Source organism: Odocoileus virginianus, chromosome 34, assembly GCF_023699985.2.
Source record: "Odocoileus virginianus isolate 20LAN1187 ecotype Illinois chromosome 34, Ovbor_1.2, whole genome shotgun sequence".
Taxonomy (NCBI): domain Eukaryota; kingdom Metazoa; phylum Chordata; class Mammalia; order Artiodactyla; family Cervidae; genus Odocoileus; species Odocoileus virginianus.
In genome coordinates this window covers 23161358-23173904 of record NC_069707.1, presented here as the reverse complement: position 1 = coordinate 23173904, position 12547 = coordinate 23161358, and the positions used below count along the sequence as shown (strand labels likewise).

Below are 12547 nucleotides of genomic sequence, written 5' to 3'. Positions count from 1 at the left end.
TTTCAATATGGTCAGGAAAATGTCAGGATCTGATTAACTTCAGCCAATAAAGAGCTACCTTTGGAATTTGAATCATATCTCATAGCTAAATTCAAGAATTATAGAAGAAGTGATATTGGGAATGAAAACAAATGTCTCACTTCCCAAATCACATAATTCAATACATATCCATTGAAAAATGTAGTGGGATTTGAGGAACTTGACTAACTTATTGTAATGTTCATCTGGGAAAATATGCCTGAATGCAAACTCTTGTAATGTCCAAGCATTTATGAAAACAAATGAAGGGGTATTTACAATATACAAAGGTAGAGTAAACCTACAATTTGTTTTCCTACCCAGTGCACATAAGAGTGAAAAAGAGACACCATTAATTAATATTCCTGGGAGGGGTTATAATCCAGGGTATCCCAGACAATACATGTATCCCAGAACATACATGTTATCATCTTCCTGCCAATTGTTGAAATATGGGAAATAGTATTATTGGATCTTCTGATATTTCTGGAGAAATCAGTAATCCAATTTTTATGTAAAATACACTTACTTGAAAATGTTGGTTTGGTTAAAAATATCTAGAAAAATGTTTTGCCTTATAACTTCTGCTCTAGGAAGTAAATGGTAAAAATAGGCTTTTCATTTGAATAAAAAGAACAAAAAATAAGTAACTATATTGCCAAATAGTAAAACACATATTAAAAATGCAGTAACTAAAGTAGTATGGCATTAATGCAAAAATAAGGTGATAAATCAGCAAATTATAGCATGCAACATCTGAGCTACCACATAACATTGAGCAGAGTTCCATGTGCTACACAGTAGATCCTTACTGGTTATCCATTTTAAATATAGCAGTGTGCACATGTCTATCCCAAACCCCCTAAATACCCCTTCCCTTCATCCTTCCCCCCAGCAACCATAAGCTCATTCTTGAAGTCTTCTCACTCAGACTATTGATAGTCTCTGAACTGCATTTCTTATCTATTAATGTGCCTCATGAATCTACATATTATGACTAGAATTTTAAAGTGGCAAATTTAAATATTATTCCTTTCTTAAAACATGTCAATATTTTGTCATTGTTTCTAGAGCAAAGACGGAAATTTCATAATGTCTGTAATTAAATTCACAGTCTGGTCCTTACCTGCTCTTACCCTTCAACGTGCCCATGTTCTAGCTCAGCAGTATTTGGACTTCATTTTCCAAGATAGTAAGCTTCAGATCCTTAATAAACATATAAGTTGGAAAAATTGAATAAATAGTGATCATGCACATCTCATGTTCAAGAAAGGACACTAACTTACACTTATAAACTTGAAAGTCACCAGTGTTCCTATGTGCTTAAAGCAGCGAGATTAAATGATTTACTTAGGGAATCTAGATACAAGGGAGAGGAACCCAAAGGTCTGATTGCTGAAGCATCCAGCACTAAGAGACAGGAAGAATAAAGAAGCAGAGAATAAGATGCCAGAAAAGTAGGGGGGAAACCAGGAGAGCTTGTCATCTCTAGGAAACATGTACAGAAGATAAAGAGGAATAGCCAGTGTACATATCAAAAGAAAGATCTACTATTATAGAGATTATACATGAAGAAGCAGAACTGTACTGTTTGTATAGAAAACCTAATGGAATCTAAAGTCTTTATGATTAATGAGAGAACTTAGCAACTTTGGTAAATATACAATCAGTATACAAAAATCAGTGTTTCTCTACCTGCAACAACAAAGTTGGAAACATAATTTTGAAAGGTTTCCATATTTCACAGTAACTCTTTTCCAATCTCCATTCAACTAAGTCTCTCAACTCAATCATTTTCTCTCTCTCCACATCTGTGTCTATGTATATGTGTGTGTGGCATTTGCATGTATATGTATCATAGGCATATCTCTAATAAAAGATGAGCATGATGCTTATGGAATAAATTGCAACATTTTATTCAATTACAGTGCAAGCATAGAAATATGCATAAAAATGTCATATTGATATTTAGGAAAGTTTAATATCTTGGACACTCTAAAGTTTGTGATACCTTTTAGTGAAAATATTAAACAAGTATAGTATTAGAATAGATACAAAACACAGAAATGTGAATAGTGAATTTTAGTATGTGATGAAATGGCATTGCATAAAAGGATGGAATATTCTAAAAAATTGTGCTCTGATAATTATCAGTGCTAGGGTCTGGAGTAAGTCCATATATGAAACGATATCAAAAATCAGTTCCATGTGCACTAAACACAAATATGAAAAAAGAAACTTCTTGGCAGAAGGACCTTTTGTTTTTATACTTCCAAAATTGTGAACAAGTTTTTGTAACGCTTCTTCTGAGGCCACTTCAGAAAGTGGTAAAGGATAGAGTGTGCTTAGAAATTCTCCAGCCAAGAATACTAGAATAGGTTGCCATTTCCTTCTCCAGGAGATCTTCCTGACCCAGGGATTGAACTCGAGTCTCTTGCATTGTGGGCAGATTCTTTACTGTCTGAACCACCAGGAAAGCTTTAGAAAGTCTAGCTGGACATCTTTGCAAAATAACATTCAGTGTGCTTATTAAAACTTAAATGCTTTTGCAAGACAGTTTCATGACCATACTTCTTCACATATCTTGACATACTTCAGAGATGTATCTGTGCCTGTGTGTGTGTGTGTGTATGTTTTTTTTTTCTGTAGTTGTTATATTTTATTTTCCAAGTAATACTGATTAAAAATATTTACACACCTACTTTTAAGTCCACAATTTAGTACTCTTATTTGTATGGCTTTAAAAGTTATAGCACAAAATCTTTACATTAAGGATTGGGGGAAAAGATTCATTCAAAACAAAGATTGATATATTATATACATGTTTTTCTCTGTACTTTATTTTAAATACATTAATTTTTAAATGATGCTCAGCTTGTTTTCATCTGGTGGTAAAATTACTAGTGCAACTTTTCATCAAAATAAAGTTTACCACAGATATAAATGAATTTTCCCAATTGAAAATGGCCCTTCAGCTGCCATTAAACGAACTTTCTCAATCTAAGTGAAAAAGAATTGGTAGCTGTCATTATAGGAAAAAATATATAAAGTACTACAGCATCACCTACACTGCTTACAACACAAATTTTGAAAGAACTAGAGATGCTTTATAGAAGTTTAGTTGGTTTTGAAAAGGCACATGGGTGTGTGTGTGTGTGTTTTTTTTTAAACATTCTAGAAATTCGCCACCACCACTCTGTTTCTGTTGCAGAGATGACATCTATTACTATCCATCAGGGCAGACAAGGATGTTGTTCAAGCTAAAGGAAGCCAGAAGCCAAAATTTAACTGCACAGTAACAATGCACTTTTCTTCATGCAGTCTTGTTTCCTATATATTCAAGTTTTCTAACATGCATTAGAATACATAAACTTGTATTCTAATGATTTTACATTTGATTTTACAACATGGGGGGGGGGGGGGAACTTGAGGAAGGACATGACCAGGGAAAGAGAGTAAGAACTCTTACCACAATGAAAATATACATTCGTACCCAACTATATGATAAGAATATAATCCATTTTAAGTTTTCTAGAAATGTACTTCTCAAAGCTTCCCATTCAGTTATGGGAAAGATCCCTCCTCTGTGGCAAAGTGGGGGGAAATCAGTCTGCTTCCATAGAAACAGTTCAGCACAACAGGAAAGTTTAACTTTGGTCCACATGTCTGTTAGCGTAAGGACAGTCACACTGCCCATCATCAGTTCAAAAACCCAACAGATAACTTTAAAAATATATGCATTTGTTATTTCATTCTAAAACTGGCATAGGTGTTCTGTTCTCATTTCCTGCCTTTTCGGCTTGGGAATCCACTGTTGATTTGGTCTCTAAAGCCTCAGCATCTTCGTGTTCTTCTGTAGCAGCCTCAGCAGCATCTGCCTGGGTAGGCTTTCTCTCCTCTTGGTTCATGATTTCAGGGGTCACTTGATCCAAGTCTGCTTCTAGAAGCTCAGTTTGTACTTCCACTGGCATCTGATTTACCCGTTCAACATGCAGCTCCTCTACATGGACTTCAGTACCTTCCTCAGTCTGAATTCGCCCCACTTCTAGATAACTTACCTGGACCTGCTCTGGAAGCTCACTCATGTGCGACTCATGCACTTGGCTGTCCTGGAGCAGATCTGGATGGACCTGTTCCACAGTCACTTGTGCTGAGTCCACCTGAACCTGGAGCAGTGGTAACACATGCACCTTCCCAACTTGTTCTATAATAGTCATTGACGTCACAGGTTCAGTTTGCACATGTGTTTCTACTGAAAGAACTTCTTCAGTTACCAGGCGCTCTGAAATATTATGAGTATCACTGAGATGCCTCCTTAATTCATTTCCTTGCATAAACCACAAGTCACACAGAGTACAATGGTTGCGTTTATCTCCAGTGTGTATCACCAGGTGATCTTTGAACTGGTCCCAGCTGTTAAACACACTATTACAGACCTGACATTCATAGAGCTTCTTTCTCCCCTTTTTTGCTCCCACTCCAGTTTGGCATGCAGTCAAGTGACATTTGAGGGTACTATTTCTAGCAAATTGTTCATGACAATTTGGACATTCAAAAGGTTTTTCACGTGGAACCGACACAGTCAAGGAATAACTCTGAGCTGTGTTTTTTCCCTGTATGTTTTCGAAGATGCTCTTTAAAATGTCCAAAGTGGTCAAACTGCTTCTCACAGTACTGACATATGTGTATTTTTTTCCCAGTTCTCTGCTTCTTACTGACTCCACCTTCTTCCAGGTGGTAACAACTGAGGTGCTGTTTCCACGCGCTCTCCCGAAGATACCTTTTATTGCATATTTCACACTTGAAACTCTCAGTGGAGTGTGATTTCATGTGTTCCTTCTACCTGTTTGCTTGTGGGGTCAGATGCACAGCCGTCTTCATCTTTAATCTGCCCTTTTCTATCACCTTGGCGGTACTTGCTGGTAATATCTGCCAACAATGCCAGAGCGGAATCATCAGAGGAAACTGGACTGCTTGGCAGAAGCCACTTCCTCCAACGTTTCGATGCCTTCATCTTCCACTTCGATTGTGCCTTCGGCAATCTCCACCTCAATTTCAACAGGTTCAGATTCTGCAGATGGCAATGACTCAGTGATAACATTTGAAGTTTCTGCAATCTTTCTTTTTTTGCTTCATTTTTCCCTGTGGTATTTTCCTCTAGTGGAGCTGAGTTTTCTTTGTTTCTGACTTCAAGGGCTTTGATAGCTTCTAGCATCTGTAGAAACTCTGCTGCTTTCCATACATCATTGGCTTCTTCTTCTCCTTGTATCATTAACTTTGCTGTACATGTGAACTCAATCAAATGACGAAAGGCCATTTTACTAACACCTTCTATCTCCACCAAAGTTTCCTGAGTAAACTCCTGAAAGAATTTATAGAAGAACTTGCTGCAAGCAGCCAAAACAGCCTTGTGGGCCTTAAAATGGTGTCCGTCGACAATCAGGGTGATGTCAGTAAACCGGTCCTGCTCTCGCTGTTCATTCAATCGGTCCAGGATCATTTTATGATGTTCAGGGAACTCCTGAAGGCATTCCATCGTCTCTTCGGCCTCCATGGCCGTCCGGTTGCTCTAATTGGAGTCGGGAGACGAGAGCTGGAGCGGGGTGGGCACAGCACCGGAGGCTCCGAGCGCCGGGGCGCGCAAGTCCGGCAGGGGAGGTGACCCTACAGCCGCCGCGGCCCGCTAACGGCCCGCCAAGCCCCTCGGCCCGGCCCTGGCTCCCGCCTTCCCGGGACCCGGTCCGGCCCACGGCCCACAACGACTCCCGGGTCGCCTCTCCCTCCCCCGCCCTCCCTCTTCTCCCCACGTGTGTGTGTTTTTAATATCATTTCACAACTCCGTGATTTCACTCCTGGATATCGAGTCCGGCAAAAATGAAAATGTATATTCACACAAAAACCTGTAATGTTCACTGTCACTTTATTTGTAATAACCAAATTTATAAATAATTCAAATGTCCTTCTAAAATAAACAAAAAAAAAACTTTATGAATTAAAAAAAGAATGTCCGTAACTCTGGAATACTAGTCAGCAATTATAGAAAATAACTAGTGATATACTCAAGTATTTGAATGTATCTCTAGGGAAGTTTGCTGAGTGGGAACAGTCAACCATAAAAGGTTACATACTACATGATTCTATTTATATAACATTCTCAAAATGACAACTTTATACTGAGAGAATGAGGGAGTAGAGGTTTTCTCTGCATTGATGGAAGAGTCTGCGTCTTGATTTGGGTGGTGGTTATATGGAACTGTACATATGATAAAACTTCTAACATGTTGCAAATCAGGGGACAAAACAAAGCAAAAGCAAGTGCTTGAAAAAACTGGTGAAAACGGAATAAGGTCTGTAGTTTGGTTATAGCATTGTATGAATGTCAATTTCCTGACTTTTAAAACGTACCTATTTTCACCTTAGATGTTATCATTGCGGAAGCTGAATGAAAGGAGAGCTCAGTACAAAAGTAAGCTCTATACATTGAAACATAATATTATGAGTTAAGCTATTCCAAAATATAAAGTTTAAAAAATTCATACTCTTCTACTTGTTTCACCATACAAAGAAGGCCTACGTTTTTCAGAAACCACTTTTTCCTTCTAAAGAAACTTGAGCATCTTTTCACAAAAACACGTTTAAACACTGTCTACATCCATTGATAGTATAGGCATGCAGCAGTCTTCATCTTTTCTGAATGGCCACTGACAAAGTTATTAGCAGTATGACTTTGCCTCCTGAGGAGCTGGAACACGCACACACACTCACAGCAGGAATAGACATGCCTGCTGGGCTTTCAAGCACAGTAATGAAGTGGAGAGAGAACAGTGGGACCAAGAAGCCAGGGAAGATATACAGAGAGTAGGAAGCCTCACTCACATACATCAATGGGTTTAATCCTGTTCTATTATGGCGTATTTGGCCTGTTAGAAACTCTAGAGATTTTTAATAATTGCAAATCCGGCTCAGTGGTAAAGAATCTGCCTGGCAATGCAGGAGACTTAAGAGACATGAGTTCAATCCCTGGGTCAGGAAGATCCCCTAGAGTTGGAAATGGCAACCTGTTCCAATATTCTTGCCTAAATTTGGTGGACCGAGGAGCCTGATAGGCTACAGTCTCTGAGGTCACAAACAGTTGGACATGACTGAGCATGACAATGGCAATAATGTAAACCAAGGTACATCTGTTATCTGAAAAAACCCTAATAAAGTAAATAAACTTCTCATATATATTGATTTGCATCCATTAAGTACTCTGAACACCTTGCCACTCATTAGCTGTTTTACTGTCCTCAGAAAAAAATTCCGAGGGAAAAATTCATGAAGAGAAAGCATTTAATTAGTATTTCACCTTAAGTGAATAGATTGAATAAGAAACCAATTAGTATCTAGATAATAGAAAGTCTAATTACCCGCAAACATTGAACAGAAAATCTTCATTATTTTCCTTTCTAACTGAAGCAGAAGGTAGAAAAGCATCTCAGGAGTGTCTGTTCTAATCCCTCTCCTGCCACTAATTTATTGCTAAAGGCACAAACAAGCAACTTAATCAGGAGATTAAGACATTTGGCTAATATACTTGAGGCTGATTCTGCTTTGGATGAGTGAAATGTGTTTGGGAATACTCTAGAAAACAAGCTTACTTCTCCATAAGCTAATAAACATTTACTTTGTGAAGAAAAGAAAGAGAGGAAGCAAGCACTAAAAGCATTCCACTAAACCTGAAAAAAGTGTGAGTGTGTGTGTATGTGTGTGTGTGTGTGTGTGTGTTCCACCAGGACAGTCAGCTTTAAGCACAGATATAGGGAACAAGACCATTCACTAAACTTGGAGCATTTTAAAAGTCATAGTTTGAACTAGAAGAAAGAGAAATTAAGAAAACAACCCCATTTACAATCACAACAAAGAAGAATTAAGATAGCTAAGAAGAAAGTTAACCAAGAAAGTGAGAGCTATACACTGAAAACTATAAGGCACTGCTAAAAAAAAAAAATTGAAGACACAAAGAAATGGTGATATAGTCCATGCTCATGTGTTAAAAGAATTAAGGTTATAAAATGTCCATACTATCTAAAGCAACCTACAGTTTCCATGCGGTCCCTATCAAAATCCCAATAGCATCTTTCACAGAAATAGAACAACAACAAAAAATACTAAAATGTATATAGAACCACAAAAGACCCCAAATAGCCAAAGCAATTGGGGGAATTCATCACAGTCCTCTTAAGTGTTTTGTTTATATCATCTGCAAAAAATAATAATAATCTAGCAAGCAAAAAAAATTTTAAGTAAAAAGAAGTCAATGTACTCCTCAATTCTTTTATATGTATATTGTGTATCATATTTATTCTTTTATATATATAATATGTATATTTTACATACATATTATACACATATTTTTATATAATACATATATTATACATATAATGCATATATTATACATATAATATTTAGTGGAAAAACATGAGTACATGTGAACAAAGAAAGTGAAGTTGCTCAGTCGTGTCTAACTCTTTGCAACCCCAAGGACTGTAGCCCACCAGGCTCCTCCATCCACAGGGATTTTCCAGGCAAGAGTACTGGAGTGGGTTGCCATTTCCTTCTCCAGAGGATCTTTCTGACCCAGGGATCGAACCCAGGTCTCTCACATTGTAGGCAGACGCTTTACTGTCTGAGCTACCAGGGAACTTCCCATAAAACACTGTAGATATGCTCAATTCATCAATTTGACTCATTTGTCATACTGTGCCACATTTAGACAGTCCTTGATTTCCAAGGATGACACTTTAAATGCTTGGCCCATTATTACCACCTTATCAATTCATGACACAGCACAACTAACATGAATTTATAAATTTATTTTATTCTGTTTCTGACAAGCAGTGCATAAAGATTCTACACTTTTTTTCTCAGACATCTTGGTCTGTTTGGGTTGTCATAATAAAATAGTATAAACTGGATAGCTTATAGACAACAGAAACTTATTTCTCACAGTTCTGGAGCCTGGGAAGTCCAAGATGAAGGTGTTGACAGATTAGTCATCTGGTCTAGAAAGTTCCTGGGTTCATCATAGAGAGTCATCTTCTCACTCTAACCTCATGTGGTGAAAGGGCAGAGGACCTCTCTCTGAGCCTCTTTTCAGTCAGTTCAGTTGCTTGGTTGTGTCCAACTCCTTGTGACCCCATGGATTGCAGCACGCCAGGCCTCCCTGTCCCTCACCAACCCCTGGAGCTTGCTTAAACTCATGTCCATTGAGTTGGTGATGCCATCCAACCGTCTTATTCACTGTTGTTCCCGTCTCCTGCCTTCAATCTTTCCCAGCATCAGGGTCTTTTCAAATGAGTCAGTTCTTCACATCAGGTGGCCAAAGTATTGGAGTTTCAGCTTCAGCATCAGTCCTTCCAATGAATATTCAGGACTGATTTCCTTTAGTGTTAACTGGTTTGACCTCTTGCATTGCAAGGGACTCTCAAGAATCTTCTCCAACACCACAGTTCAAAAGCATCAATTCTTCAGCACTCAGCTTTCTTTACAGTCCAACTCTCACATCCATACATGACTACAGGAAAAACCATAGCTTTGGCTAGAAAGACATATGTTGGTAAAGTAATGTTTTAATATGCTGTCTGGGTTGGTCATAATTTTTCTTCTAAGGAGTAAGCGTCTTTTATTTTCATGGCTGCTTTATAAGGACACTAATCCCATTCATTAAAGAACTGCCCTCATGACCTAATCACCTCCCAAAAGCCCCACCTTAAAGTACCAACAGATTGGATGTTAGGATTCATCATACAAATTTTTAGCAGATACTAGCTTTCAGACCATTGCAGATGTATTTTCTTAAAAAGTACCCACTTTTACACGTCCCATAGACCCATTCTATCTGAGTCACTGGAAATCTTTCAACAAAACGAAAGTACAGGTGGGGGGATAAAAAAGACTTTGCGGTTTGATCCATACAATAGGAAAGCTAAGGTGGTTTGTAAGTAATGTTACAGAGAAAGTTACGTCACAGTTATGTCTTCTAGGAATTTTCACACTAGTGAAAAGGAAACTGGATGAGCAATTCAATCATTACAACATTACAAATATTACAAAAGCTGTAAATTTAATATGGAATGCTGAATAAGCCCTCAATATTATTACTAATTTCAGCCAAGGCAGAGGTGAAGAGTAAGATACATCAGAAATGGTCCTTGTGCAAAGTCATAAAGAATGAATAGATCTCCACAGTGTAATCTTACCCAGCCGGGGGGGGGGGGGGGGGGGGGTGGTTTATTCAAAGCAGGAGGCAAAAGTAAATATGGCATTGTCTAGGTGTCCCAGGTTTTTCCACATGACTTGATTTTTTTTTTTTTTTTTTGGAGAATAGTGAAAAACTAGGCTGGAAAGAGACTTATTCAGATGTAGCAGTTGGACTGATTGAAACATTGCAAAATAATGACCATATATGCATTTTAGATAATCCTACTAGTTTGTGGATGACACATTTAACAAGAAGTCTGAAAGTAGGTTATAGAGGATACTTCAATGGAAGAAGAACAGATATCACATGTTTCAAACTTCAGGAGAGAGTAGGAAGAAGACATTATGAAATGAATAAGAAGAGGGAAAAAAATTTTTGTTTTTAGAACTAGAAAACAAACCAATGATTGTAAGTTCATGAGTCCAATTTATTTATGTCTAGTAAACTGTCTCTAGAAAATAATTATGTTACAAAACTTTCTGGAAAGAAGATATCCTGTCGCCAGCAGGTAACCTGAAAGCATGGTACATTTCTAGATATAAAAGATCCCATCAGTTCAGTTCAGTCACTCAATCGTGTCCGACTCTTTCCAACCCAATGAACCACAGCACACCAGGCCTCCTTGACCATCATCAACTCTCGGAGTTTACCCAAAGTCACGTCCATTGTGTCAGTGATGCCATCCAGCCATCTTATCCTCTGTCATCCCCTTCTCCTCCCACCTTCTATCTTTCCCAGCATCAGGATCTTTTCCACTGAGTCAGTTCTTTGCATCAGGTGACCTAAGTATTGGAGTTTCAGCTTCAACATCAGTCCTTCCAATGAACTCCCAGGACTGATCTCCTTTAGGATGGACTGGATGGATCTCCTTGCAGTCCAAGGGACTCTCAACAGTCTTCTTCAACACCACAGTTCAAAAGCATCAATTCTTCAGCACTCAGCTTTCTTTATAGTCCAACTCTCACATCCATACATGACCACTGGAAAAACCATAGCCTTGACCAGATGGACCTTGTTGGCAAAATAATGTCTCTGCTTTTTAATATGCTGTCTAGGTGATCATAACTTTCCTTCCACGGAGTAAGCGTCTTTTAATTTCATGGCTGCGGTCACCATCTGCAGTGATTTTGGAGCCCAGAAAATGTCTGCCACTGTTTCCCCATCTATTTGCCATGAAGTGATGGGACCGGATGCCATGATCTTAGTCTTCTGAATGTTGAGCTTTAAGCGAACTCTTTCACTTCCGCTTTCATGTTCATCAAGAGGCTCTTTAGTTCTTCTTCACTTTCTGCCATAAGGGTGGTGTCATCTGCATATCTGTGGTTATTGATATTTCTCACAGCAATCTTGATTCCAGCTTGTGCTTCCTCCAGCCCAGCATTTCTCATGATGTACTCTGCATATAAATTAAATAAGCAGGGTGAATATATACAGCCTTGACGTACTCCTTTTCCTATTTGGAACCCAAATATTAATGCATATTTTCTTCAGTCACTGAAATCATTTTTAAAAACTGATATAAAAAATAGTGTTTCATAAAAATTGCAATCAATTTCCCTTCTGTCAAGAGCCAGTTGTTAAATATTTAGGCTTTGCTGGTCAAGAAACAAATCAAAGATATGCTGAAAAGCTCATATATGAACAAGAAAATTTCCACAAACATGTAATTTTAAGGATTCAAAATTTCATTTATAGATATGTTTTCAAATTTCATTTTATTTTCACATTTCACCAAGTATTATCTTTTCATTTCTTTTAACCATTTAAGAATATAAAAATAAGTCTTAATTCACTACTGTGCAACAGGAGAAAGTGGAATGGATTTGGCCTTCAGGCTGTAATTTGTTTGCTCTTGCTCTAAAGTCAAGCGCTACCTTTTTTTCTTGTCCTTTGTTTTCTGCTTTCTTTTTATTTTTTTTTTAACTTTTTTAACAATTGAGGTGTAGTAGCTTTACAGTATTGCGTTAGTTTCTGCTGTATAATGAAGTGAATCAGATACACACACACACACACACACACACATATATCCCCCCTTTCTTGGGCCTCCTTACCACTCCCCCCACCCAACTCCCCGAGGTCATCACAGAACACTAGACTGGGTTCTCTGTGTTATATAACATCTTTCCATCAGCTATCTATTTTACACATGGTAGTGCATATGTCAATCCCAATCTCCCAATTCATCCTACCCACCTTTACATGCCACCACACCCACAAGTCTGTTCTCTGCATCTGCATCTCTATACCTGCCCTGCAAATAAGTTCATCTGTACTGTTTTTCTAGAT

At 38.1% G+C, this 12547-nt stretch overlaps 1 pseudogene; it reads right to left on the bottom strand.

Moving 5' to 3' along the window:
• Positions 1-3670: 3670 nt before the first annotated feature.
• LOC139033000 (zinc finger protein 131-like) lies at positions 3671-5788 on the bottom strand (annotated as a pseudogene).
• Positions 5789-12547: the final 6759 nt, after the last annotated feature.